This window comes from Ranitomeya imitator, chromosome 1, assembly GCF_032444005.1.
Source record: "Ranitomeya imitator isolate aRanImi1 chromosome 1, aRanImi1.pri, whole genome shotgun sequence".
Taxonomy (NCBI): domain Eukaryota; kingdom Metazoa; phylum Chordata; class Amphibia; order Anura; family Dendrobatidae; genus Ranitomeya; species Ranitomeya imitator.
Window position 1 is genome coordinate 158,418,986 of NC_091282.1, and position 27,700 is coordinate 158,446,685.

Here is a 27,700-nt window from a genome sequence, read left to right on the forward strand (position 1 = left end):
CAGCCGCACATTGGCCAAGAAGTAAAGGGACCCATTTCCACTTTCAAAGCATATGAAATTGTGCTTTATGTTGAGTTATTGGTCTGATCATTAGCATAAAGACAGAATATAACATTTCTCCACAACAAAACCATTAATATGAGGCATACAAGTAGGACAAGCTTAACATTTCTATTACCTGTATGCCTATATTAATAGGTTATATATGTCTCGAGGGGTGACAGATTCCCAATGGGGCATAAACACACATATATTAATTCTTATCTATCTAATAGGATGACGACAGCTGTCCAGACCTGCATCCCACCACAAGAAACACTCCGGAGTAATCACGGGAGAATGCTAAAATCCTCAGTGACATAGTGAGGGGTTGCGCACCCTCTTCTTCTCTGAGGCTATTTACTCATCTAAGAGTGCTACTCAAACTGATGGGGTGCAGCTGTGGGACCCTATTTTCAGAGATGATGTCCTCCACCCAAGTCTCAAAAAGCTGGAAGGGTCTTCAGGAGAGGTGGGTAGTCGAGCTAGGCTATCAGACGGTCACCTTTGTAGCTGTAGTGTCATCTTTCCTATGGTTACATTCAGGGGTGGACAGAGGCAGACATGTTATTGGTGGAATTGTGCAACTGCACATTGGCCAAGAAGTAAGGAGACCCATTTCCACCTTCAAAGCATATGAAATTGTGCTTTTTGATGAGTTATTGGTCTGATCATTAGCATAAAGACAGAATATAACATTTCTGCCCAACAAAACCATTAATATGAGGCATTCAGGTAGGACAAGCTTAACATTTCTATTACCTGTATGCCCATATTAATAGGTTATATATGTCTCGAGGGGTGACAGATTCCCAATGAGGCATAAACACACATATATTAATTCTTATCTATCTAATAGGATGACGACAGCTGTCCAGACCTGCATCCCACCACAAGAAACACTCCGGAGTAATCACGGGAGAATGCTAAAATCCTCAGTGACATAGTGAGGGGTTGCGCACCCTCTTCTTCTCTGAGGCTATTTACTCATCTAAGAGTGCTAATCAAACTGATGGGGTGCAGCTGTGGGACCCTATTTTCAGAGATGATGTCCTCCACCCAAGTCTCAAGAAGCTGGAAGGGTCTTCAGGAGAGGTGGGTAGTCGAGCTAGGCTATCAGACGGTCACCTTTGTAGCTGTAGTGTCATCTTTCCTATGGTTACATTCAGGGGTGGACAGAGGCAGACATGTTATTGGTGGAATTGTGCAACTGCACTTTGGCCAAGAAGTAAGGGGACCCATTTCCACCTTCAAAGCATATGAAATTGTGCTTTTTGATGAGTTATTGGTCTGATCATTAGCATAAAGACAGTATATAACATTTCTGCCCAACAAAACCATTAATATGAGGCATTCAGGTAAGACAAGCTTAACATTTCTATTACCTGTATGCCCATATTAATAGGCTATATATGTCTCGAGGGGTGACAGATTCCCAATGGGGCATAAACACACATATATTAATTCTTATCTACCTAATAGGATGACGACAGCTGTCCAGACCTGCATCCCACCACAAGAAACACTCCGGAGTAATCACGGGAGAATGCTAAAATCCTCAGTGACATAGTGAGGGGTTGCGCACCCTCTTCTTCTCTGAGGCTATTTACTCATCTAAGAGTGCTACTCAAACTGATGGGGTGCAGCTGTGGGACCCTATTTTCAGAGATGATGTCCTCCACCCAAGTCTCAAAAAGCTGGAAGGGTCTTCAGGAGAGGTGGGTAGTCGAGCTAGGCTATCAGACGGTCACCTTTGTAGCTGTAGTGTCATCTTTCCTATGGTTACATTCAGGGGTGGACAGAGGCAGACATGTTATTGGTGGAATTGTGCAACTGCACATTGGCCATGAAGTAAGGGGACCCATTTCCACCTTCAAAGCATATGAAATTGTGCTTTTTGATGAGTTATTGGTCTTATCATTAGCATAAAGACAGAATATAACATTTCTGCCCAACAAAACCATTAATATGAGGCATTCAGGTAGGACAAGCTTAACATTTCTATTACCTGTATGCCCATATTAATAGGCTATATATGTCTCGTGGGGTGACAGATTCCCAATGAGGCATAAACACACATATATTAATTCTTATCTACCTAATAGGATGACGACAGCTGTCCAGACCTGCATCCCACCACAAGAAACACTCCGGAGTAATCACGGGAGAATGCTAAAATCCTCAGTGACATAGTGAGGGGTTGCGCACCCTCTTCTTCTCTGAGGCTATTTACTAATCTAAGAGTGCTACTCAAACTGATAGGGTGCAGCTGTGGGACCCTATTTTCAGAGATGATGTCCTCCACCCAAGTCTCAAAAAGCTGGAAGGGTCTTCAGGAGAGGTGGGTAGTCGAGCTAGGCTATCAGACGGTCACCTTTGTAGCTGTAGTGTCATCTTTCCTATGGTTACATTCAGGGGTGGACAGAGGCAGACATGTTATTGGTGGAATTGTGCAGCTGCACATTGGCCAAGAAGTAAAGGGACCCATTTCCACCTTCAAAGCATATGAAATTGTGCTTTATGTTGAGTTATTGGTCTGATCATTAGCATAAAGACAGAATATAACATTTCTCCGCAACAAAACCATTAATATGAGGCATACAAGTAGGACAAGCTTAACATTTCTATTACCTGTATGCCCATATTAATAGGCTATATATGTCTCGAGGGGTGACAGATTCCCAATGGGGCATAAACACACATATATTAATTCTTATCTACCTAATAGGATGACGACAGCTGTCCAGACCTGCATCCCACCACAAGAAACACTCCGGAGTAATCACGGGAGAATGCTAAAATCCTCAGTGACATAGTGAGGGGTTGCGCACCCTCTTCTTCTCTGAGGCTATTTACTCATCTAAGAGTGCTACTCAAACTGATGGGGTGCAGCTGTGGGACCCTATTTTCAGAGATGATGTCCTCCACCCAAGTCTCAAAAAGCTGGAAGGGTCTTCAGGAGAGGTGGGTAGTCGAGCTAGGCTATCAGACGGTCACCTTTGTAGCTGTAGTGTCATCTTTCCTATGGTTACATTCAGGGGTGGACAGAGGCAGACATGTTATTGGTGGAATAGTGCAACTGCACATTGGCCAAGAAGTAAGGGGACCCATTTCCACCTTCAAAGCATATGAAATTGTGCTTTTTGATGAGTTATTGGTCTGATCATTAGCATAAAGACAGAATATAACATTTCTGCCCAACAAAACCATTAATATGAGGCATTCAGGTAGGACAAGCTTAACATTTCTATTACCTGTATGCCCATATTAATAGGCTATATATGTCTCGTGGGGTGACAGATTCCCAATGAGGCATAAACACACATATATTAATTCTTATCTACCTAATAGGATGACGACAGCTGTCCAGACCTGCATCCCACCACAAGAAACACTCCGGAGTAATCACGGGAGAATGCTAAAATCCTCAGTGACATAGTGAGGGGTTGCACACCCTCTTCTTCTCTGAGGCTATTTACTCATCTAAGAGTGCTACTCAAACTGATGGGGTGCAGCTGTGGGACCCTATTTTCAGAGATGATGTCCTCCACCCAAGTCTCAAAAAGCTGGAAGTGTCTTCAGGAGATGTGGGTAGTCGAGCTAGGCTATCAGACGGTCACCTTTGTAGCTGTAGTGTCATCTTTCCTATGGTTACATTTAGGGGTGGACAGAGGCAGACATGTTATTGGTGGAATTGTGCAGCTGCACATTGGCCAAGAAGTAAGGGGACCCATTTCCACCTTCAAAGCATATGAAATTGTGCTTTTTGATATGTTATTGGTCTGATCATTAGCATAAAGACAGAATATAACATTTCTGCCCAACAAAACCATTAATATGAGGCATTCAGGTAGGACAAGCTTAATATTTCTATTACCTGTTTGCCCATATTAATAGATTATATATGTCTCGAGGGGTGAAAGATTCCCAATGGGGCATAAACACACATATATTAATTATTATCTATCTAATATAATGACGACAGCTGTCCAGACCTGCATCCCACCACAAGAAACACTCCGGAGTAATCACGGGAGAATGCTAAAATCCTCAGTGACATAGTGAGGGGTTGCGCACCCTCTTCTTCTCTGAGGCTATTTACTCATCTAAGAGTGCTACTCAAACTGATAGGGTGCAGCTGTGGGACCCTATTTTCAGAGATGATGTCCTCCACCCAAGTCTCAAAAAGCTGGAAGGGTCCTCAGGAGAGGTGGGTAGTCGAGCTAGGCTATCAGACGGTCACCTTTGTAGCTGTAGTGTCATCTTTCCTATGGTTACATTCAGGGGTGGACAGAGGCAGACATGTTATTGGTGGAATTGTGCAGCTGCACATTGGCCAAGAAGTAAGGGGACCCATTTCCACCTTCAAAGCATATGAAATTGTGCTTTTTGATATGTTATTGGTCTGATCATTAGCATAAAGACAGAATATAACATTTCTGCCCAACAAAACCATTAATATGAGGCATTCAGGTAGGACAAGCTTAATATTTCTATTACCTGTATGCCCATATTAATAGATTATATATGTCTCGAGGGGTGAAAGATTCCCAATGGGGCATAAACACACATATATTAATTATTATCTTTCTAATATAATGACGACAGCTGTCCAGACCTGCATCCCACCACAAGAAACACTCCGGAGTAATCACGGGAGAATGCTAAAATCCTCAGTGACATAGTGAGGGGTTGCGCACCCTCTTCTTCTCTGAGGCTATTTACTCATCTAAGAGTGCTACTCAAACTGATGGGGTGCAGCTGTGGGACCCTATTTTCAGAGATGATGTCCTCCACCCAAGTCTCAAAAAGCTGGAAGTGTCTTCAGGAGATGTGGGTAGTCGAGCTAGGCTATCAGACGGTCACCTTTGTAGCTGTAGTGTCATCTTTCCTATGGTTACATTTAGGGGTGGACAGAGGCAGACATGTTATTGGTGGAATTGTGCAACTGCACATTGGCCAAGAAGTAAGGGGACCCATTTCCACCTTCAAAGCATATGAAATTGTGCTTTTTGATGAGTTATTGGTCTGATCATTAGCATAAAGACAGAATATAACATTTCTGCCCAACAAAACCATTAATATGAGGCATTCAGGTAGGACAAGCTTAATATTTCTATTACCTGTATGCCCATATTAATAGATTATATATGTCTCGAGGGGTGAAAGATTCCCAATGGGGCATAAACACACATATATTAATTCTTATCTATCTAATAGGATGACGACAGCTGTCCAGACCTGCATCCCACCACAAGAAACACTCCGGAGTAATCACGGGAGAATGCTAAAATCCTCAGTGACATAGTGAGGGGTTGCGCACCCTCTTCTTCTCTGAGGCTATTTACTCATCTAAGAGTGCTACTCAAACTGATGGGGTGCAGCTGTGGGACCCTATTTTCAGAGATGATGTCCTCCACCCAAGTCTCAAAAAGCTGGAAGGGTCTTCAGGAGAGGTGGGTAGTCGAGCTAGGCTATCAGACGGTCACCTTTGTAGCTGTAGTGTTATCTTTCCTATGGTTACATTCAGGGGTGGACAGAGGCAGACATGTTATTGGTGCAAATGTGCAACTGCACATTGGCCAAGAAGTAAGGAGACCCATTTCCACCTTCAAAGCATATGAAATTGTGCTTTTTGATGAGTTATTGGTCTGATCATTAGCATAAAGACAGAATATAACATTTCTGCCCAACAAAACCATTAATATGAGGCATTCAGGTAGGACAAGCTTAACATTTCTATTACCTGTATGCCCATATTAATAGGTTATATATGTCTCGAGGGGTGACAGATTCCCAATGGGGCATAAACACACATATATTAATTCTTATCTACCTAATAGGATGACGACAGCTGTCCAGACCTGCATCCCACCACAAGAAACACTCCGGAGTAATCACGGGAGAATGCTAAAATCCTCAGTGACATAGTGAGGGGTTGCGCACCCTCTTCTTCTCTGAGGCTATTTACTCGTCTAAGAGTGCAACTCAAACTGATAGGGTGCAGCTGTGGGACCCTATTTTCAGAGATGATGTCCTCCACCCAAGTCTCAAAAAGCTGGAAGGGTCTTCAGGAGAGGTGGGTAGTCGAGCTAGGCTATCAGACGGTCACCTTTGTAGCTGTAGTGTCATCTTTCTTATGGTTACATTCAGGGATGGACAGAGGCAGACATGTTATTGGTGGAATTGTGCAACTGCACATTGGCCAAGAAGTAAAGGGACCCATTTCCACCTTCAAAGCATATGAAATTGTGCTTTATGTTGAGTTATTGGTCTGATCATTAGCATAAAGACAGAATATAACATTTCTCCACAACAAAACCATTAATATGAGGCATAGAAGTAGGACAAGCTTAACATTTCTATTACTTGTATGCCTATATTAATAGGTTATATATGTCTCGAGGGGTGACAGATTCCCAATGAGGCATAAACACACATATATTAATTCTTATCTATCTAATAGGATGACGACAGCTGTCCAGACCTGCATCCCACCACAAGAAACACTCCGGAGTAATCACGGGAGAATGCTAAAATCCTCAGTGACATAGTGAGGGGTTGCGCACCCTCTTCTTCTCTGAGGCTATTTACTCATCTAAGAGTGCTAATCAAACTGATGGGGTGCAGCTGTGGGACCCTATTTTCAGAGATGATGTCCTCCACCCAAGTCTCAAAAAGCTGGAAGGGTCTTCAGGAGAGGTGGGTAGTCGAGCTAGGCTATCAGACGGTCACCTTTGTAGCTGTAGTGTCATCTTTCCTATGGTTACATTCAGCGGTGGACAGAGGCAGACATGTTATTGGTGGAATTGTGCAACTGCACATTGGCCAAGAAGTAAGGGGACCCATTTCCACCTTCAAAGCATATGAAATTGTGCTTTTTGATGAGTTATTGGTCTGATCACTAGCATAAAGACAGAATATAACATTTCTGCCCAACAAAACAATTAATATGAGGCATTCAGGTAGGACAAGCTTAACATTTCTATTACCTGTATGCCCATATTAATAGGCTATATATGTCTCGAGGGGTGACAGATTCCCAATGGGGCATAAACACACATATATTAATTCTTATCTACCTAATAGGATGACGACAGCTGTCCAGACCTGCATCCCACCACAAGAAACACTCCGGAGTAATCACGGGAGAATGCTAAAATCCTCAGTGACATAGTGAGGGGTTGCGCACCCTCTTCTTCTCTGAGGCTATTTACTCATCTAAGAGTGCTACTCAAACTGATGGGGTGCAGCTGTGGGACCCTATTTTCAGAGATGATGTCCTCCACCCAAGTCTCAAAAAGCTGGAAGGGTCTTCAGGAGAGGTGGGTAGTCGAGCTAGGCTATCAGACGGTCACCTTTGTAGCTGTAGTGTCATCTTTCCTATGGTTACATTCAGGGGTGGACAGAGGCAGACATGTTATTGGTGGAATTGTGCAACTGCACATTGGCCAAGAAGTAAGGGGACCCATTTCCACCTTCAAAGCATATGAAATTGTGCTTTTTGATGAGTTATTGGTCTGATCATTAGCATAAAGACAGAATATAACATTTCTGCCCAACAAAACCATTAATATGAGGCATTCAGGTAGGACAAGCTTAACATTTATATTACCTGTATGCCCATATTAATAGGCTATATATGTCTCGTGGGGTGACAGATTCCCAATGAGGCATAAACACACATATATTAATTCTTATCTACCTAATAGGATGACGACAGCTGTCCAGACCTGCATCCCACCACAAGAAACACTCCGGAGTAATCACGGGAGAATGCTAAAATCCTCAGTGACATAGTGAGGGGTTGCACACCCTCTTCTTCTCTGAGGCTATTTACTCATCTAAGAGTGCCACTCAAACTGATAGGGTGCAGCTGTGGGACCCTATTTTCAGAGATGATGTCCTCCACCCAAGTCTCAAGAAGCTGGAAGGGTCTTCAGGAGAGGTGGGTAGTCGAGCTAGGCTATCAGACGGTCACCTTTGTAGCTGTAGTGTCATCTTTCCTATGGTTACATTCAGGGGTGGACAGAGGCAGACATGTTATTGGTGGAATTGTGCAGCTGCACATTGGCCAAGAAGTAAAGGGACCCATTTCCACCTTCAAAGCATATGAAATTGTGTTTTATGTTGAGTTATTGGTCTGATCATTAGCATAAAGACAGAATATAACATTTCTCCGCAACAAAACCATTAATATGAGGCATTCAGGTAGGACAAGCTTAACATTTCTATTACCTGTATGCCTATATTAATAGGTTATATATGTCTCGAGGGGTGACAGATTCGCAATGAGGCTTAAACACACATACAGGTCCTTCTCAAAAAATTAGCATATAGTGTTAAATTTGATTATTTACCATAATGTAATGATTACAATTAAACTTTCATATATTATAGATTCATTATCCACCAACTGAAATTTGTCAGGTCTTTTATTGTTTTAATACTGATGATTTTGGCATACAACTCCTGATAACCCAAAAAACCTGTCTCAATAAATTAGCATATCAAGAAAAGGTTCTCTAAACGACCTATTACCCTAATCTTCTGAATCAACTAATTAACTCTAAACACATGCAAAAGATACCTGAGGCTTTTATAAACTCCCTGCCTGGTTCATTACTCAAAACCCCCATCATGGGTAAGACTAGCGACCTGACAGATGTCAAGAAGGCCATCATTGACACCCTCAAGCAAGAGGGTAAGACCCAGAAAGAAATTTCTCAACAAATAGGCTGTTCCCAGAGTGCTGTATCAAGGCACCTCAATGGTAAGTCTGTTGGAAGGAAACAATGTGGCAGAAAACGCTGTACAACGAGAAGAGGAGACCGGACCCTGAGGAAGATTGTGGAGAAGAACCGATTCCAGACCTTGGGGAACCTGAGGAAGCAGTGGACTGAGTCTGGTGTGGAAACATCCAGAGCCACCGTGCACAGGCGTGTGCAGGAAATGGGCTACAGGTGCCGCATTCCCCAGGTAAAGCCACTTTTGAGCTACAGAGAAGCAGCACTGGACTGTTGCTAAGTGGTCCCAAGTACTTTTTTCTGATGAAAGCAAATTTTGCATGTCATTCGGAAATCAAGGTGCCAGAGTCTGGAGGAAGACTGGGGAGAAGGAAATGCCAAAATGCCTGAAGTCCAGTGTCAAGTACCCACAGTCAGTGATGGTGTGGGGTGCCATGTCAGCTGCTGGTGTTGGTCCACTGTGTTTCATCAAGGGCAGGGTCAATGCAGCTAGCTATCAGGAGATTTTGGAGCACTTCATGCTTCCATCGGCTGAAATGCTTTATGGAGATGAAGATTTCATTTTTCAGCACGACCTGGCACCTGCTCACAGTTCCAAAACCACTGGTAAATGGTTTACTGACCATGGTATTACTGTGCTCAATTGGCCTGCCAACTCTCCTGACCTGAACCCCATAGAGAATCTGTGGGATATTGTGAAGAGAAAGTTGAGAGACGCAAGACCCAACACTCTGGATGAGCTTAAGGCCGCTATTGAAGCATCCTGGGCCTCCATAACATCTCAGCAGTGTCACAGGCTGATTGCCTCCATGCCACGCCGCATTGAAGCAGTCATTTCTGCCAAAGGATTCCCGACCAAGTATTGAGTGCATAACTGAACATTATTATTTGTTGGTTTTTTTGTTTGTTATTAAAAAACACTTTTATTTGATTGGATGGGTGAAATATGCTAATTTATTGAGACAGGTTTTTTGGGTTATCAGGAGTTGTATGCCAAAATCATCAGTATTAAAACAATAAAAGACCTGACAAATTTCAGTTGGTGGATAATGAATCTATAATATATCAAAGTTTAATTGTAATCATTACATTATGGTAAATAATGAAATTTAACACTATATGCTAATTTTTTGAGAAGGACCTGTATATTAATTCTTATCTATCTAATAGGATGACGACAGCTGTCCAGACCTGCATCCCACCACAAGAAACACTCCGGAGTAATCACGGGAGAATGCTAAAATCCTCAGTGACATAGTGAGGGGTTGCGCACCCTCTTCTTCTCTGAGGCTATTTACTCATCTAAGAGTGCTACTCAAACTGATGGGGTGCAGCTGTGGGACCCTATTTTCAGAGATGATGTCCTCCACCCAAGTCTCAAAAAGCTGGAAGTGTCTTCAGGAGATGTGGGTAGTCGAGCTAGGCTATCAGACGGTCACCTTTGTAGCTGTAGTGTCATCTTTCCTATGGTTACATTTAGGGGTGGACAGAGGCAGACATGTTATTGGTGGAATTGTGCAGCTGCACATTGACCAAGAAGTAAGGGGACCCATTTCCACCTTCAAAGCATATGAAATTGTGCTTTTTGATATGTTATTGGTCTGATCATTAGCATAAAGACAGAATATAACATTTCTGCCCAACAAAACCATTAATATGAGGCATTCAGGTAGGACAAGCTTAATATTTCTATTACCTGTATGCCCACATTAATAGATTATATATGTCTCGAGGGGTGAAAGATTCCCAATGGGGCATAAACACACATATATTAATTATTATCTATCTAATATAATGACGACAGCTGTCCAGACCTGCATCCCACCACAAGAAACACTCCGGAGTAATCACGGGAGAATGCTAAAATCCTCAGTGACATAGTGAGGGGTTGCGCACCCTCTTCTTCTCTGAGGCTATTTACTCATCTAAGAGTGCTACTCAAACTGATAGGGTGCAGCTGTGGGACCCTATTTTCAGAGATGATGTCCTCCACCCAAGTCTCAAAAAGCTGGAAGGGTCCTCAGGAGAGGTGGGTAGTCGAGCTAGGCTATCAGACGGTCACCTTTGTAGCTGTAGTGTCATCTTTCCTATGGTTACATTCAGGGGTGGACAGAGGCAGACATGTTATTGGTGGAATTGTGCAACTGCACATTGGCCAAGAAGTAAGGAGACTCATTTCCACCTTCAAAGCATATGAAATTGTGCTTTTTGATGAGTTATTGGTCTGATCATTAGCATAAAGACAGAATATAACATTTCTGCCCAACAAAACCATTAATATGAGGCATTCAGGTAGGACAAGCTTAACATTTCTATTACCTGTATGCCCATATTAATAGGTTATATATGTCTCGAGGGGTGACAGATTCCCAATGGTGCATAAACACACATATATTAATTCTTATCTATCTAATAGGATGACGACAGCTGTCCAGACCTGCATCCCACCACAAGAAACACTCCGGAGTAATCACGGGAGAATGCTAAAATCCTCAGTGACATAGTGAGGGGTTGCACACCCTCTTCTCATCTGAGGCTATTTACTCGTCTAAGAGTGCTACTCAAACTGATAGGGTGCAGCTGTGGGACCCTATTTTCAGAGATGATGTCCTCCACCCAAGTCTCAAAAAGCTGGAAGGGTCTTCAGGAGAGGTGGGTAGTCGAGCTAGGCTATCAGACGGTCACCTTTGTAGCTGTAGTGTCATCTTTCCTATGGTTACATTCAGGGGTGGACAGAGGCACACATGTTATTGGTGGAATTGTGCAGCTGCACATTGGCCAAGAAGTAAAGGGACCCATTTCCACCTTCAAAGCATATGAAATTGTGCTTTATGTTGAGTTATTGGTCTGATCATTAGCATAAAGACAGAATATAACATTTCTCCGCAACAAAACCGTTAATATGAGGCATACAAGTAGGACAAGCTTAACATTTCTATTACCTGTATGCCCATATTAATAGGTTATATATGTCTCGAGGGGTGACAGATTCGCAATGAGGCATAAACACACATATATTAATTCTTATCTATCTAATAGGATGACGACAGCTGTCCAGACCTGCATCCCACCACAAGAAACACTCCGGAGTAATCACGGGAGAATGCTAAAATCCTCAGTGACATAGTGAGGGGTTGCGCACCCTCTTCTTCTCTGAGGCTATTTACTCATCTAAGAGTGCTACTCAAACTGATGGGGTGCAGCTGTGGGACCCTATTTTCAGAGATGATGTCCTCCACCCAAGTCTCAAAAAGCTGGAAGGGTCCTCAGGAGAGGTGGGTAGTCGAGCTAGGCTATCAGACGGTCACCTTTGTAGCTGTAGTGTCATCTTTCCTATGGTTACATTCAGGCGTGGACAGAGGCAGACATGTTATTGGTGGAATTGTGCAGCTGCACATTGGCCAAGAAGTAAAGGGACCCATTTCCACTTTCAAAGCATATGAAATTGTGCTTTATGTTGAGTTATTGGTCTGATCATTAGCATAAAGACAGAATATAACATTTCTCCACAACAAAACCATTAATGTGAGGCATAAAAGTAGGACAAGCTTAACATTTCTATTAGCTGTATGCCTATATTAATAGGTTATATATGTCTCGAGGGGTGACAGATTCCCAATGGGGCATAAACACACATATATTAATTCTTATCTATCTAATAGGATGACGACAGCTGTCCAGACCTGCATCCCACCACAAGAAACACTCCGGAGTAATCACGGGAGAATGCTAAAATCCTCAGTGACATAGTGAGGGGTTGCGCACCCTCTTCTTCTCTGAGGCTATTTACTCATCTAAGAGTGCTACTCAAACTGATGGGGTGCAGCTGTGGGACCCTATTTTCAGAGAATATGTCCTCCACCCAAGTCTCAAAAAGCTGGAAGGGTCTTCAGGAGAGGTGGGTAGTCGAGCTAGGCTATCAGACGGTCACCTTTGTAGCTGTAGTGTCATCTTTCCTATGGTTACATTCAGGGGTGGACAGAGGCAGACATGTTATTGGTGGAATTGTGCAACTGCACATTGGCCAAGAAGTAAGGAGACCCATTTCCACCTTCAAAGCATATGAAATTGTGCTTTTTGATGAGTTATTGGTCTGATCATTAGCATAAAGATAGAATATAACATTTCTGCCCAACAAAACCATTAATATGAGGCATTCAGGTAGGACAAGCTTAACATTTCTATTACCTGTATGCCCATATTAATAGGTTATATATGTCTCGAGGGGTGACAGATTCCCAATGGGGCATAAACACACATATATTAATTCTTATCTATCTAATAGGATGACGACAGCTGTCCAGACCTGCATCCCACCACAAGAAACACTCCGGAGTAATCACGGGAGAATGCTAAAATCCTCAGTGACATAGTGAGGGTTTGCGCACCCTCTTCTCATCTGAGGCTATTTACTCATCTAAGAGTGCTACTCAAACTGATAGGGTGCAGCTGTGGGACCCTATTTTCAGAGATGATGTCCTCCACCCAAGTCTCAAAAAGCTGGAAGGGTCTTCAGGAGAGGTGGGTAGTCGAGCTAGGCTATCAGACGGTCACCTTTGTAGCTGTAGTGTCATCTTTCCTATGGTTACATTCAGGGGTGGACAGAGGCACACATGTTATTGGTGGAATTGTGCAGCTGCACATTGGCCAAGAAGTAAAGGGACCCATTTCCACCTTCAAAGCATAAGAAATTGTGCTTTATGTTGAGTTATTGGTCTGATCATTAGCATAAAGACAGAATATAACATTTCTCCACAACAAAACCATTAATATGAGGCATACAAGTAGGACAAGCTTAACATTTCTATTACCTGTATGCCTATATTAATAGGTTATATATGTCTCGAGGGGTGATAGATTCCCAATGAGGCATAAACACACATATATTAATTCATATCTATCTAATAGGATGACGACAGCTGTCCAGACCTGCATCCCACCACAAGAAACACTCCGGAGTAATCACGGGAGAATGCTAAAATCCTCAGTGACATAGTGAGGGGTTGCGCACCCTCTTCTTCTCTGAGGCTATTTACTCATCTAAGAGTGCTACTCAAACTGATGGGGTGCAGCTGTGGGACCCTATTTTCAGAGATGATGTCCTCCACCCAAGTCTCAAAAAGCTGGAAGGGTCCTCAGGAGAGGTGGGTAGTCGAGCTAGGCTATCAGACGGTCACCTTTGTAGCTGTAGTGTCATCTTTCCTATGGTTACATTCAGGCGTGGACAGAGGCAGACATGTTATTGGTGGAATTGTGCAGCTGCACATTGGCCAAGAAGTAAAGGGACCCATTTCCACTTTCAAAGCATATGAAATTGTGCTTTATGTTGAGTTATTGGTCTGATCATTAGCATAAAGACAGAATATAACATTTCTCCACAACAAAACCATTAATGTGAGGCATACAAGTAGGACAAGCTTAACATTTCTATTACCTGTATGCCTATATTAATAGGTTATATATGTCTCGAGGGGTGACAGATTCCCAATGGGGCATAAACACACATATATTAATTCTTATCTATCTAATAGGATGACGACAGCTGTCCAGACCTGCATCCCACCACAAGAAACACTCCGGAGTAATCACGGGAGAATGCTAAAATCCTCAGTGACATAGTGAGGGGTTGCGCACCCTCTTCTTCTCTGAGGCTATTTACTCATCTAAGAGTGCTACTCAAACTGATGGGGTGCAGCTGTGGGACCCTATTTTCAGAGATGATGTCCTCCACCCAAGTCTCAAAAAGCTGGAAGGGTCTTCAGGAGAGGTGGGTAGTCGAGCTAGGCTATCAGACGGTCACCTTTGTAGCTGTAGTGTCATCTTTCCTATGGTTACATTCAGGGGTGGACAGAGGCAGACATGTTATTGGTGGAATTGTGCAACTGCACATTGGCCAAGAAGTAAGGAGACCCATTTCCACCTTCAAAGCATATGAAATTGTGCTTTTTGATGAGTTATTGGTCTGATCATTAGCATAAAGACAGAATATAACATTTCTGCCCAACAAAACCATTAATATGAGGCATTCAGGTAGGACAAGCTTAACATTTCTATTACCTGTATGCCCATATTAATAGGTTATATATGTCTCGAGGGGTGACAGATTCCCAATGGGGCATAAACACACATATATTAATTCTTATCTATCTAATAGGATGACGACAGCTGTCCAGACCTGCATCCCACCACAAGAAACACTCCGGAGTAATCACGGGAGAATGCTAAAATCCTCAGTGACATAGTGAGGGGTTGCACACCCTCTTCTCATCTGAGGCTATTTACTCGTCTAAGAGTGCTACTCAAACTGATAGGGTGCAGCTGTGGGACCCTATTTTCAGAGATGATGTCCTCCACCCAAGTCTCAAAAAGCTGGAAGGGTCTTCAGGAGAGGTGGGTAGTCGAGCTAGGCTATCAGACGGTCACCTTTGTAGCTGTAGTGTCATCTTTCCTATGGTTACATTCAGGGGTGGACAGAGGCACACATGTTATTGGTGGAATTGTGCAGCTGCACATTGGCCAAGAAGTAAAGGGACCCATTTCCACCTTCAAAGCATATGAAATTGTGCTTTATGTTGAGTTATTGGTCTGATCATTAGCATAAAGACAGAATATAACATTTCTCCGCAACAAAACCGTTAATATGAGGCATACAAGTAGGACAAGCTTAACATTTCTATTACCTGTATGCCCATATTAATAGGTTATATATGTCTCGAGGGGTGACAGATTCGCAATGAGGCATAAACACACATATATTAATTCTTATCTATCTAATAGGATGACGACAGCTGTCCAGACCTGCATCCCACCACAAGAAACACTCCGGAGTAATCACGGGAGAATGCTAAAATCCTCAGTGACATAGTGAGGGGTTGCGCACCCTCTTCTTCTCTGAGGCTATTTACTCATCTAAGAGTGCTACTCAAACTGATGGGGTGCAGCTGTGGGACCCTATTTTCAGAGATGATGTCCTCCACCCAAGTCTCAAAAAGCTGGAAGGGTCCTCAGGAGAGGTGGGTAGTCGAGCTAGGCTATCAGACGGTCACCTTTGTAGCTGTAATGTCATCTTTCCTATGGTTACATTCAGGCGTGGACAGAGGCAGACATGTTATTGGTGGAATTGTGCAGCTGCACATTGGCCAAGAAGTAAAGGGACCCATTTCCACTTTCAAAGCATATGAAATTGTGCTTTATGTTGAGTTATTGGTCTGATCATTAGCATAAAGACAGAATATAACATTTCTCCACAACAAAACCATTAATGTGAGGCATAAAAGTAGGACAAGCTTAACATTTCTATTACCTGTATGCCTATATTAATAGGTTATATATGTCTCGAGGGGTGACAGATTCCCAATGGGGCATAAACACACATATATTAATTCTTATCTATCTAATAGGATGACGACAGCTGTCCAGACCTGCATCCCACCACAAGAAACACTCCGGAGTAATCACGGGAGAATGCTAAAATCCTCAGTGACATAGTGAGGGGTTGCGCACCCTCTTCTTCTCTGAGGCTATTTACTCATCTAAGAGTGCTACTCAAACTGATGGGGTGCAGCTGTGGGACCCTATTTTCAGAGAATATGTCCTCCACCCAAGTCTCAAAAAGCTGGAAGGGTCTTCAGGAGAGGTGGGTAGTCGAGCTAGGCTATCAGACGGTCACCTTTGTAGCTGTAGTGTCATCTTTCCTATGGTTACATTCAGGGGTGGACAGAGGCAGACATGTTATTGGTGGAATTGTGCAACTGCACATTGGCCAAGAAGTAAGGAGACCCATTTCCACCTTCAAAGCATATGAAATTGTGCTTTTTGATGAGTTATTGGTCTGATCATTAGCATAAAGATAGAATATAACATTTCTGCCCAACAAAACCATTAATATGAGGCATTCAGGTAGGACAAGCTTAACATTTCTATTACCTGTATGCCCATATTAATAGGTTATATATGTCTCGAGGGGTGACAGATTCCCAATGGGGCATAAACACACATATATTAATTCTTATCTATCTAATAGGATGACGACAGCTGTCCAGACCTGCATCCCACCACAAGAAACACTCCGGAGTAATCACGGGAGAATGCTAAAATCCTCAGTGACATAGTGAGGGTTTGCGCACCCTCTTCTCATCTGAGGCTATTTACTCATCTAAGAGTGCTACTCAAACTGATAGGGTGCAGCTGTGGGACCCTATTTTCAGAGATGATGTCCTCCACCCAAGTCTCAAAAAGCTGGAAGGGTCTTCAGGAGAGGTGGGTAGTCGAGCTAGGCTATCAGACGGTCACCTTTGTAGCTGTAGTGTCATCTTTCCTATGGTTACATTCAGGGGTGGACAGAGGCACACATGTTATTGGTGGAATTGTGCAGCTGCACATTGGCCAAGAAGTAAAGGGACCCATTTCCACCTTCAAAGCATAAGAAATTGTGCTTTATGTTGAGTTATTGGTCTGATCATTAGCATAAAGACAGAATATAACATTTCTCCACAACAAAACCATTAATATGAGGCATACAAGTAGGACAAGCTTAACATTTCTATTACCTGTATGCCTATATTAATAGGTTATATATGTCTCGAGGGGTGATAGATTCCCAATGAGGCATAAACACACATATATTAATTCTTATCTATCTAATAGGATGACGACAGCTGTCCAGACCTGCATCCCACCACAAGAAACACTCCGGAGTAATTACGGGAGAATGCTAAAATCCTCAGTGACATAGTGAGGGGTTGGGCACCCTCTTCTTCTCTGAGGCTATTTACTCATCTAAGAGTGCTACTCAAACTGATGGGGTGCAGCTGTGGGACCCTATTTTCAGAGATGATGTCCTCCACCCAAGTCTCAAAAAGCTGGAAGGGTCTTCAGGAGAGGTGGGTAGTCGAGCTAGGCTATCAGACAGTCACCTTTGTAGCTGTAGTGTCATCTTTCCTATGGTTACATTCAGCGGTGGACAGAGGCAGACATGTTATTGGTGGAATTGTGCAACTGCACATTGGCCAAGAAGTAAGGGGACCCATTTCCACCTTCAAAGCATATGAAATTGTGCTTTTTAATGAGTTATTGGTCTGATCACTAGCATAAAGACAGAATATAACATTTCTGCCCAACAAAACCATTAATATGAGGCATTCAGGTAGGACAAGCTTAACATTTCTATTGCCTGTATGCCCATATTAATAGGTTATATATGTCTCGAGGGTTGACAGATTCCCAATGGGGCATAAACACACATATATTAATTCTTATCTATCTAATAGGATGACGACAGCTGTCCAGACCTGCATCCCACCACAAGAAACTCTACGGAGTAATCATGGGAGAATGCTAAAATCCTCAGTGACATAGTGAGGGGTTGCGCATCCTCTTCTTCTCTGAGGCTATTTACTCATCTAAGAGTGCTACTCAAACTGATAGGGTGCAGCTGTGGGACCCTATTTTCAGAGATGATGTCCTCCACCCAAGTTTTAAAAAGCTGGAAAGGTCTTCAGGAGAGGTGGGTAGTCGAGCTAGGCTATCAGACGGTCACCTTTGTAGCTGTAGTGTCATCTTTCCTATGGTTACAATCAGGGGTGGACAGAGGCAGACATGTTATTGGTGGAATTGTGCAACTGCACATTGGCCAAGAAGTAAGGGGACCCATTTCCACCTTCAAAGCATATGAAATTGTGCTCTTTGATGAGTTATTGGTCTGATCATTAGCATAAAGACAGAATATAACATTTCTGCCCAACAAAACCATTAATATGAGGCATTCAGGTAGGACAAGCTTAACATTTCTATTACCTGTATGCCCATATTAATAGGTTATATATGTTTCGAGGGGTGACAGATTCCCAATGGGGCATAAACACACATATATTAATTCTCATCTATCTAATAGGATGACGATAGCTGTCCAGACCTGCATCCCACCACAAGAAACACTCCGGAGTAATCACGGGAGAGTTCTAAAATCCTCAGTGACATAGTGAGGGGTTGCGCACCCTCTTCTTCTCTGAGGTTATTTACTCATGTAAGAGTGCTACTCAAACTGATGAGGTGCAGCTGTGGGATCCTATTTTCAGAGATGATGTCCTCCACCCAAGTCTCAAAAAGCTGGAAGGGTCTTCAGGAGAGGTGGGTAGTCGAGCTAGGCTATCAGACGGTCACCTTTGTAGCTGTAGTGTCATATTTCCTAAGGTTACATTCAGGGGTGGACAGAGGCAGACATGTTATTGGTGGAATTGTGCAACTGCACATTGGCCAAGAAGTAAGGGGACCCATTTCCACCTTCAAAACATATGAAATTGTGCTTTTTGATGAGTTATTGGTCTGATCACTAGCATAAAGACAGAATATAACATTTCTGCCCAACAAAACCATTAATATGAGGCATTCAGGTAGGACAAGCTTAACATTTCTATTACCTGTATGCCCATATTAATAGGTTATATATGTCTCGAGGGGTGACAGATTCCCAATGGGGCATAAACACACATATATTAATTCTTATCTATCTAATAGGATGACGACAGCTGTCCAGACCTGCATCCCACCACAAGAAACACTCCGGAGTAATCACGGGAGAATGCTAAAATCCTCAGTGACATAGTGAGGGGTTGCGCACCCTCTTCTTCTCTGAGGCTATTTACTCATCTAAGAGTGCTACTCAAACTGGTAGGGTGCAGCTGTGGGACCCTATTTTCAGAGATGATGTCCTCCACCCAAGTCTCAAAAAGCTGGAAGGGTCTTCAGGAGAGGTGGGTAGTCGAGCTAGGCTATCAGATGGTCACCTTTGTAGCTGTAGTGTCATCTTTCCTATGGTTACATTCAGGGGTGGACAGAGGCAGACATGTTATTGGTGGAATTGTGCAGCTGCACATTGGCCAAGAAGTAAAGGGACCCATTTCCACCTTCAAAGCATATGAAATTGTGCTTTTTGTTGAGTTATTGGTCTGATCATTAGCATAAAGACAGAATATATCATTTCTCCACAACAAAACCATTAATATGAGGCATACAAGTAGGACAAGCTTAACATTTCTATTACCTGTATGCCTATATTAATAGGTTATATATGTCTCGAGGGGTGACAGATTCCCAATGAGGCATAAACACACATATATTAATTCTTATCTATCTAATAGGATGACGACAGCTGTCCAGACCTGCATCCCACCACAAGAAACACTCCGGAGTAATCACGGGAGAATGCTAAAATCCTCAGTGACATAGTGAGGGGTTGCGCACCCTCTTCTTCTCTGAGGCTATTTACTTATCTAAGAGTGCTACTCAAACTGATGGGGTGCAGCTGTGGGACCCTATTTTCAGAGATGATGTCCTCCACCCAATTCTCAAAAAGCTGGAAGGGTCTTCAGGAGAGGTGGGTAGTCGAGCTAGGCTATCAGACGGTCACCTTTGTAGCTGTAGTGTCATCTTTCCTATGGTTACATTCAGGGGTGGACAGAGGCAGACATGTTATTGGTGGAATTGTGCAACTGCACAATGGCCAAGAAGTAAGGGGACCCATTTCCACCTTCAAAGCATATGAAATTGTGCTTTTTGATGAGTTATTGGTCTGATCACTAGCATAAAGACAGAATATAACATTTCTACCCAACAAAACCATTGATATGAGGCATTCAGGTAGGACAAGCTTAACATTTCTATTACCTGTATTCCTATATTAATAGGTTATATATGTCTCGAGGGGTGACAGATTCCCAATGTTGCATAAACACACATATATTAATTCTTATCTATCTAATAGGATGACGACAGCTGTCCAGACCTGCATCCCACCACAAGAAACACTCCGGAGTAATCACGGGAGAATGCTAAAATCCTCAGTGACATAGTGAGGGGTTGTGCACCCTCTTCTTCGCTGAGGCTATTTACTCATCTAAGAGTGCTACTCAAACTGATGGGGTGCAGCTGTGGGACCCTATTTTCAGAGATGATGTCCTCCACCCAAGTCTCAAAAAGCTGGAAGGGTCTTGAGGAGAGGTGGGTAGTCGAGCTAGGCTATCAGACGGTCACCTTTGTAGCTGTAGTGTCATCTTTCCTATGGTTACATTCAGGGGTGGACAGAGGCAGACATGTTATTGGTGGAATTGTGCAACTGCACATTGGCCAGGAAGTAAGGGGACCCATTTCCACCTTCAAAGCATATGAAATTGTGCTTTTTGATGAGTTATTGGTCTGATCACTAGCATAAAGACAGAATATAGGGCAGCACGGTGGCGCAGTGGTTAGCACTGCAGCCATGCAGCGCTGGGGTCCTGGGTTCTAATCCCACCCAGGACAACATCTGCAAAGAGTTTGTATGTTCTCTCCGTGTTTGCGTGGGTTTCCTCCGGGTACTCTGGTTTCCTCCCACATTCCAAAGACATACTGTTAGGGATTATAGATTGTGAGCCCCATTGGGGACAGTGATGATAATGTGTGCAAAACTGTAAAGCGCTGCGGAATATGTTAGCGCTATATTAAAATAAATATTATTATTATTATTATTAATATAACATTTCTGCCCAACAAAACCATTAATATGAGGCATTCAGGTAGGACAAGCTTAACATTTCTATTACCTGTATGCCCATATTAATAGGTTATATATGTCTCGAGGGGTGACAGATTCCCAATGGGGCATAAACACACATATATTAATTCTTATCTATCTAATAGGATGACGACAGCTGTCCAGACCTGCATCCCACCACAAGAAACACTCCGGAGTAATCACGGGAGAATGCTAAAATCCTCAGTGACATAGTGAGGGGTTGCGCACCCTCTTCTTCTCTGAGGCTATTTACTCATCTAAGAGTGCTACTCAAACTGATAGGTTGCAGCTGTGGGACCCTATTTTCAGAGATGATGTCCTCCACCCAAGTTTCAAAAAGCTGGAAGGGTCTTCAGGAGAGGTGGGTAGTCGAGCTAGGCTATCAGACGGTCACCTTTGTAGCTGTAGTGTCATCTTTCCTATGGTTACATTTAGGGGTGGACAGAGGCAGACATGTTATTGGTAGAATTGTGCAACTGCACATTGGCCAAGAAGTAAGGGGACCCATTTCCACCTTCAAAGCATATGAAATTGTGCTTTTTGATGAGTTATTGGTCTGATCATTAGCATAAAGACAGAATATAACATTTCTGCCCAACAAAACCATTAATATGAGGCATACAAGTAGGACAAGCTTAACATTTCTATTACCTGTATGCCCATATTAATAGGTTATATATGTCTCGAGGGGTGACAGATTCCCAATGGGGCATAAACACACATATATTAATTCTTATCTATCAAATAGGATGACGACAGCTGTCCAGACCTGCATCCCACCACAAGAAACACTCCGGAGTAATCACGGGAGAATGCTAAAATCCTCAGTGACATAGTGAGGGGTTGCGCACCCTCTTCTTCTCTGAGGCTATTTACTCATCTAAGAGTGCTACTCAAACTGATAGGGTGGAGCTGTGGGACCCTATTTTCAGAGATGATATCCTCCACCCAAGTCTCAAAAAGCTAGCAGGGTCTTCAGGAGAGGTGGGTAGTCGAGCTAGGCTATCAGACGGTCACCTTTGTAGCTGTAGTATCATCTTTCCTATGGTTACATTCAGGGGTGGACAGAGGCAGACATGTTATTGGTGGAATTGTGCAGCTGCACATTGGCCAAGAAATAAAGGGACCCATTTCCACCTTCAAAGCATATGAAATTGTGCTTTATGTTGAGTTATTGGTCTGATCATTAGCATAAAGACAGAATATAACATTTCTCCACAACAAAACCATTAATATGAGGCATACAAGTAGGACAAGCTTAACATTTCTATTACCTGTATGCCTATATTAATAGGTTATATATGTCTCGAGGGGTGACAGATTCCCAATGAGGCATAAACACACATATATTAATTCTTATCTATCTAATAGGATGACGACAGCTGTCCAGACCTGCATCCCACCACAAGAAACACTCCGGAGTAATCACGGGAGAATGATGAAATCCTCAGTGACATAGTGAGGGGTTGCGCACCCTCTTCTTCTCTGAGGCTATTTACTCATCTAAGAGTGCTACTCAAACTGATGGGGTGCAGCTGTGGGACCCTATTTTCAGAGATGATGTCCTCCACCCAAGTCTCAAAAAGCTGGAAGGGTCATCAGGAGAGGTGGGTAGTCGAGCTAGGCTATCAGACAGTCACCTTTGTAGCTGTAGTGTCATCTTTCCTATGGTTACATTCAGGGGTGGACAGAGGCAGACATGTTATTGGTGGAATTGTGCAACTGCACAATGGCCAAGAAGTGGGGGGCCCATTTCCACCTTCAAAGCATATGAAATTGTGCTTTTTGATGAGTTATTGGTCTGATCACTAGCATAAAGACAGAATATAACATTTCTGCCCAACAAAACCATTAATATGAGGCATTCAGGTAGGACAAGCTTAACATTTCTATTACCTGTATGCCTATATTAATAGGTTATATATGTCTCGAGGGGTGACAGATTCCCAATGTTGCATAAACACACATATATTAATTCTTATCTATCTAATAGGATGACGACAGCTGTCCAGACCTGCATCCCACCACAAGAAACACTCCGGAGTAATCACGGGAGAATGCTAAAATCCTCAGTGACATAGTTAGGGGTTGTGCACCCTCTTCTTCTCTGAGGCTATTTACTCATCTAAGAGTGCTACTCAAACTGATGGGGTGCAGCTGTGGGACCCTATTTTCAGAGATAATGTCCTCCACCCAAGTCTCAAAAAGCTAGAAGGGTCTTCAGGAGAGGTGGGTAGTCGAGCTAGACTATCAGACGGTCACCTTTGTAGCTGTAGTGTCATCTTTCCTATGGTTACATTCAGGGGTGGACAGAGGCAGACATGTTATTGGTGGAATTGTGCAACTGCACAATGGCCAAGAAGTAAGGGGACCCATTTCCACCTTCAAAGCATATGAAATTGTGCTTTTTGATGAGTTATTGGTCTGATCACTAGCATAAAGACAGAATATAACATTTCTACCCAACAAAACCATTAATATGAGGCATTCAGGTAGGACAAGCTTAACATTTCTATTACCTGTATTCCTATATTAATAGGTTATATATGTCTCGAGGGGTGACAGATTCCCAATGTTGCATAAACACACATATATTAATTCTTATCTATCTAATAGGATGACGACAGCTGTCCAGACCTGCATCCCACCACAAGAAACACTCCGGAGTAATCACGGGAGAATGCTAAAATCCTCAGTGACATAGTGAGGGGTTGTGCACCCTCTTCTTCGCTGAGGCTATTTACTCATCTAAGAGTGCTACTCAAACTGATGGGGTGCAGCTGTGGGACCCTATTTTCAGAGATGATGTCCTCCACCCAAGTCTCAAAAAGCTGGAAGGGTCTTCAGGAGAGGTGGGTAGTCGAGCTAGGCTATCAGACGGTCACCTTTGTAGCTGTAGTGTCATCTTTCCTATGGTTACATTCAGGGGTGGACAGAGGCAGACATGTTATTGGTGGAATTGTGCAACTGCACATTGGCCAAGAAGTAAGGGGACCCATTTCCACCTTCAAAGCATATGAAATTGTGCTTTTTGATGAGTTATTGGTCTGATCACTAGCATAAAGACAGAATATAGGGCAGCACGGTGGCGCAGTGGTTAGCACTGCAGACATGCAGCGCTGGGGTCCTGGGTTCTAATCCCACCCAGGACAACATCTGCAAAGAGTTTGTATGTTCTCTCCGTGTTTGCGTGGGTTTCCTCCGGGTACTCCGGTTTCCTCCCACATTCCAAAGACATACTGTTAGGGATTATAGATTGTGAGCCCCATTGGGGACAGTGATGATAATGTGTGCAAAACTGTAAAGCGCTGCGGAATATGTTAGCGCTATATAAAAATAAAGATTATTATTATTATTATTATTAATATAACATTTCTGCCCAACAAAACCATTAATATGAGGCATTCAGGTAGGACAAGCTTAACATTTCTATTACCTGTATGCCCATATTAATAGGTTATATATGTCTCGAGGGGTGACAGATTCCCAATGGGGCATAAACACACATATATTAATTCTTATCTATCTAATAGGATGACGACAGCTGTCCAGACCTGCATCCCACCACAAGAAACACTCCGGAGTAATCACGGGAGAATGCTAAAATCCTCAGTGACATAGTGAGGGGTTGCGCACCCTCTTCTTCTCTGAGGCTATTTACTCATCTAAGAGTGCTACTCAAACTGATAGGGTGCAGCTGTGGGACCCTATTTTCAGAGATGATGTCCTCCACCCAAGTCTCAAAAAGCTGGAAGGGTCTTCAGGAGAGGTGGGTAGTCGAGCTAGGCTATCAGACGGTCACCTTTGTAGCTGTAGTTTCATCTTTCCTATGGTTACATTCAGGGGTGGACAGAGGCAGACATGTTATTGGTGGAATTGTGCAACTGCACATTGGCAAAGAAGTAAAGGGACCCATTTCCACCTTCAAAGCATATGAAATTGTGCTTTATGTTGAGTTATTGGTCTGATCATTAGCATAAAGACAGAATATAACATTTCTCCACAACAAAACCATTAATATGAGGCATACAAGTAGGACAAGCTTAACATTTCTATTACCTGTATGCCTATATTAATAGGTTATATATGTCTCGAGGGGTTACAGATTCCCAATGAGGCATAAACACACATATATTAATTCTTATCTATCTAATAGGATGACGACAGCTGTCCAGACCTGCATCCCACCACAAGAAACACTCCGGAGTAATCACGGGAGAATGCTAAAATCCTCAGTGACATAGTGAGGGGTTGCGCACCCTCTTCTTTTCTGAGGCTATTTACTCATCTAAGAGTGTTACTCAAACTGATGGGGTGCAGCTGTGGGACCCTATTTTCAGAGATGATGTCCTCCACCCAAGTCTCAAAAAGCTGGAAGGGTCTTCAGGAGAGGTGGGTAGTCGAGCTAGGCTATCAGACGGTCACCTTTGTAGCTGTAGTGTCATCTTTCCTATGGTTACATTCAGGGGTGGACAGAGGCAGACATGTTATTGGTGGAATTGTGCAACTGCACATTGGCCAAGAAGTAGGGGGACCCATTTCCACCTTCAAAGCATATGAAATTGTGCTTTTTGATGAGTTATTGGTCTGATCACTAGCATAAAGACAGAATATAACATTTCTGCCCAACAAAACCATTAATATGAGGCATTCAGGTAGGACAAGCTTAACATTTCTATTACCTGTATGCCTATATTAGTAGGTTATATATATCTCGAGGGGTGACAGATTCCCAATGAGGCATAAACACACATATATTAATTCTTATCTATCTAATAGGATGACGACAGCTGTCCAGACCTGCATCTCACCACAAGAAACACTCCGGAGTAATCACGGGAGAATGCTAAAATCCTCAGTGACATAGTGAGGGGTTGCGCACCCTCTTCTTCTCTGAGGCTATTTACTCATCTAAGAGTGCTACTCAAACTGATAGGGTGCAGCTGTGGGACCCTATTTTCAGAGATGATGTCCTCCACCCAAGTCTCAAAAAGCTGGAAGGGTCTTCAGGAGAGGTGGGTAGTCGAGCTAGGCTATCAGACGGTCACCTTTGTAGCTGTAGTGTCATCTTTCCTATGGTTACATTTAGGGGTGGACAGAGGCAGACATGTTATTGGTGGAATTGTGCAACTGCACATTGGCCAAGAAGTAAGGGGACCCATTTCCACCTTCAAAGCATATGAAATTGTGCTTTTTGATGAGTTATTGGTCTGATCATTAGCATAAAGACAGAATATAACATTTCTGCCCAACAAAACCATTAATATGAGGCATTCAGGTAGGACAAGCTTAACATTTCTATTACCTTTATGCCCATATTAATAGGTTATATATGTCTCGAGGGGTGACAGATTCCCAATGGGGCATAAACACACATATATTTATTCTTATCTATCTAATAGGATGACGACAGCTGTCCAGACCTGCATCCCACCACAAGAAACACTCCGGAGTAATCACGGGAGAATGCTAAAATCCTCAGTGACATAGTGAGGGGTTGCGCACCCTCTTCTTCTCTGAGGCTATTTACTCATCTAAGAGTGCTACTCAAACTGATAGGGTGGAGCTGTGGGACCCTATTTTCAGAGATGATGTCCTCCACCCAAGTCTCAAAAAGCTGGAAGGGTCTTCAGGAGAGGTGGGTAGTCGAGCTAGGCTATCAGACAGTCACCTTTGTAGCTGTAGTGTCATCTTTCCTATGGTTACATTCAGGGGTGGACAGAGGCAGACATGTTATTGGTGGAATTGTGCAACTGCACAATGGCCAAGAAGTGGGGGGCCCATTTCCACCTTCAAAGCACATGAAATTGTGCTTTTTGATGAGTTATTGGTCTGATCACTAGCATAAAGACAGAATATAACATTTCTGCCCAACAAAACCATTAATATGAGGCATTCAGGTAGGACAAGCTTAACATTTCTATTACCTGTATGCCTATATTAATAGGTTATATATGTCTCAAGGGGTGACAGATTCCCAATGTTGCATAAACACACATATATTAATTCTTATATATCTAATAGGATGACGACAGCTGTCCAGACCTGCATCCCACCACAAGAAACACTCCGGAGTAATCACGGGAGAATGCTAAAATCCTCAGTGACATAGTGAGGGGTTGTGCACCCTCTTCTTCTCTGAGGCTATATACTCATCTAAAAGTGCTACTCAAACTGATGGGGTGCAGCTGTGGGACCCTATTTTCAGAGATAATGTCCTCCACCCAAGTCTCAAAAAGCTGGAAGGGTCTTCAGGAGAGGTGGGTAGTCGAGCTAGACTATCAGACGGTCACCTTTGTAGCTGTAGTGTCATCTTTCCTATGGTTACATTCAGGGGTGGACAGAGGCAGACATGTTATTGGTG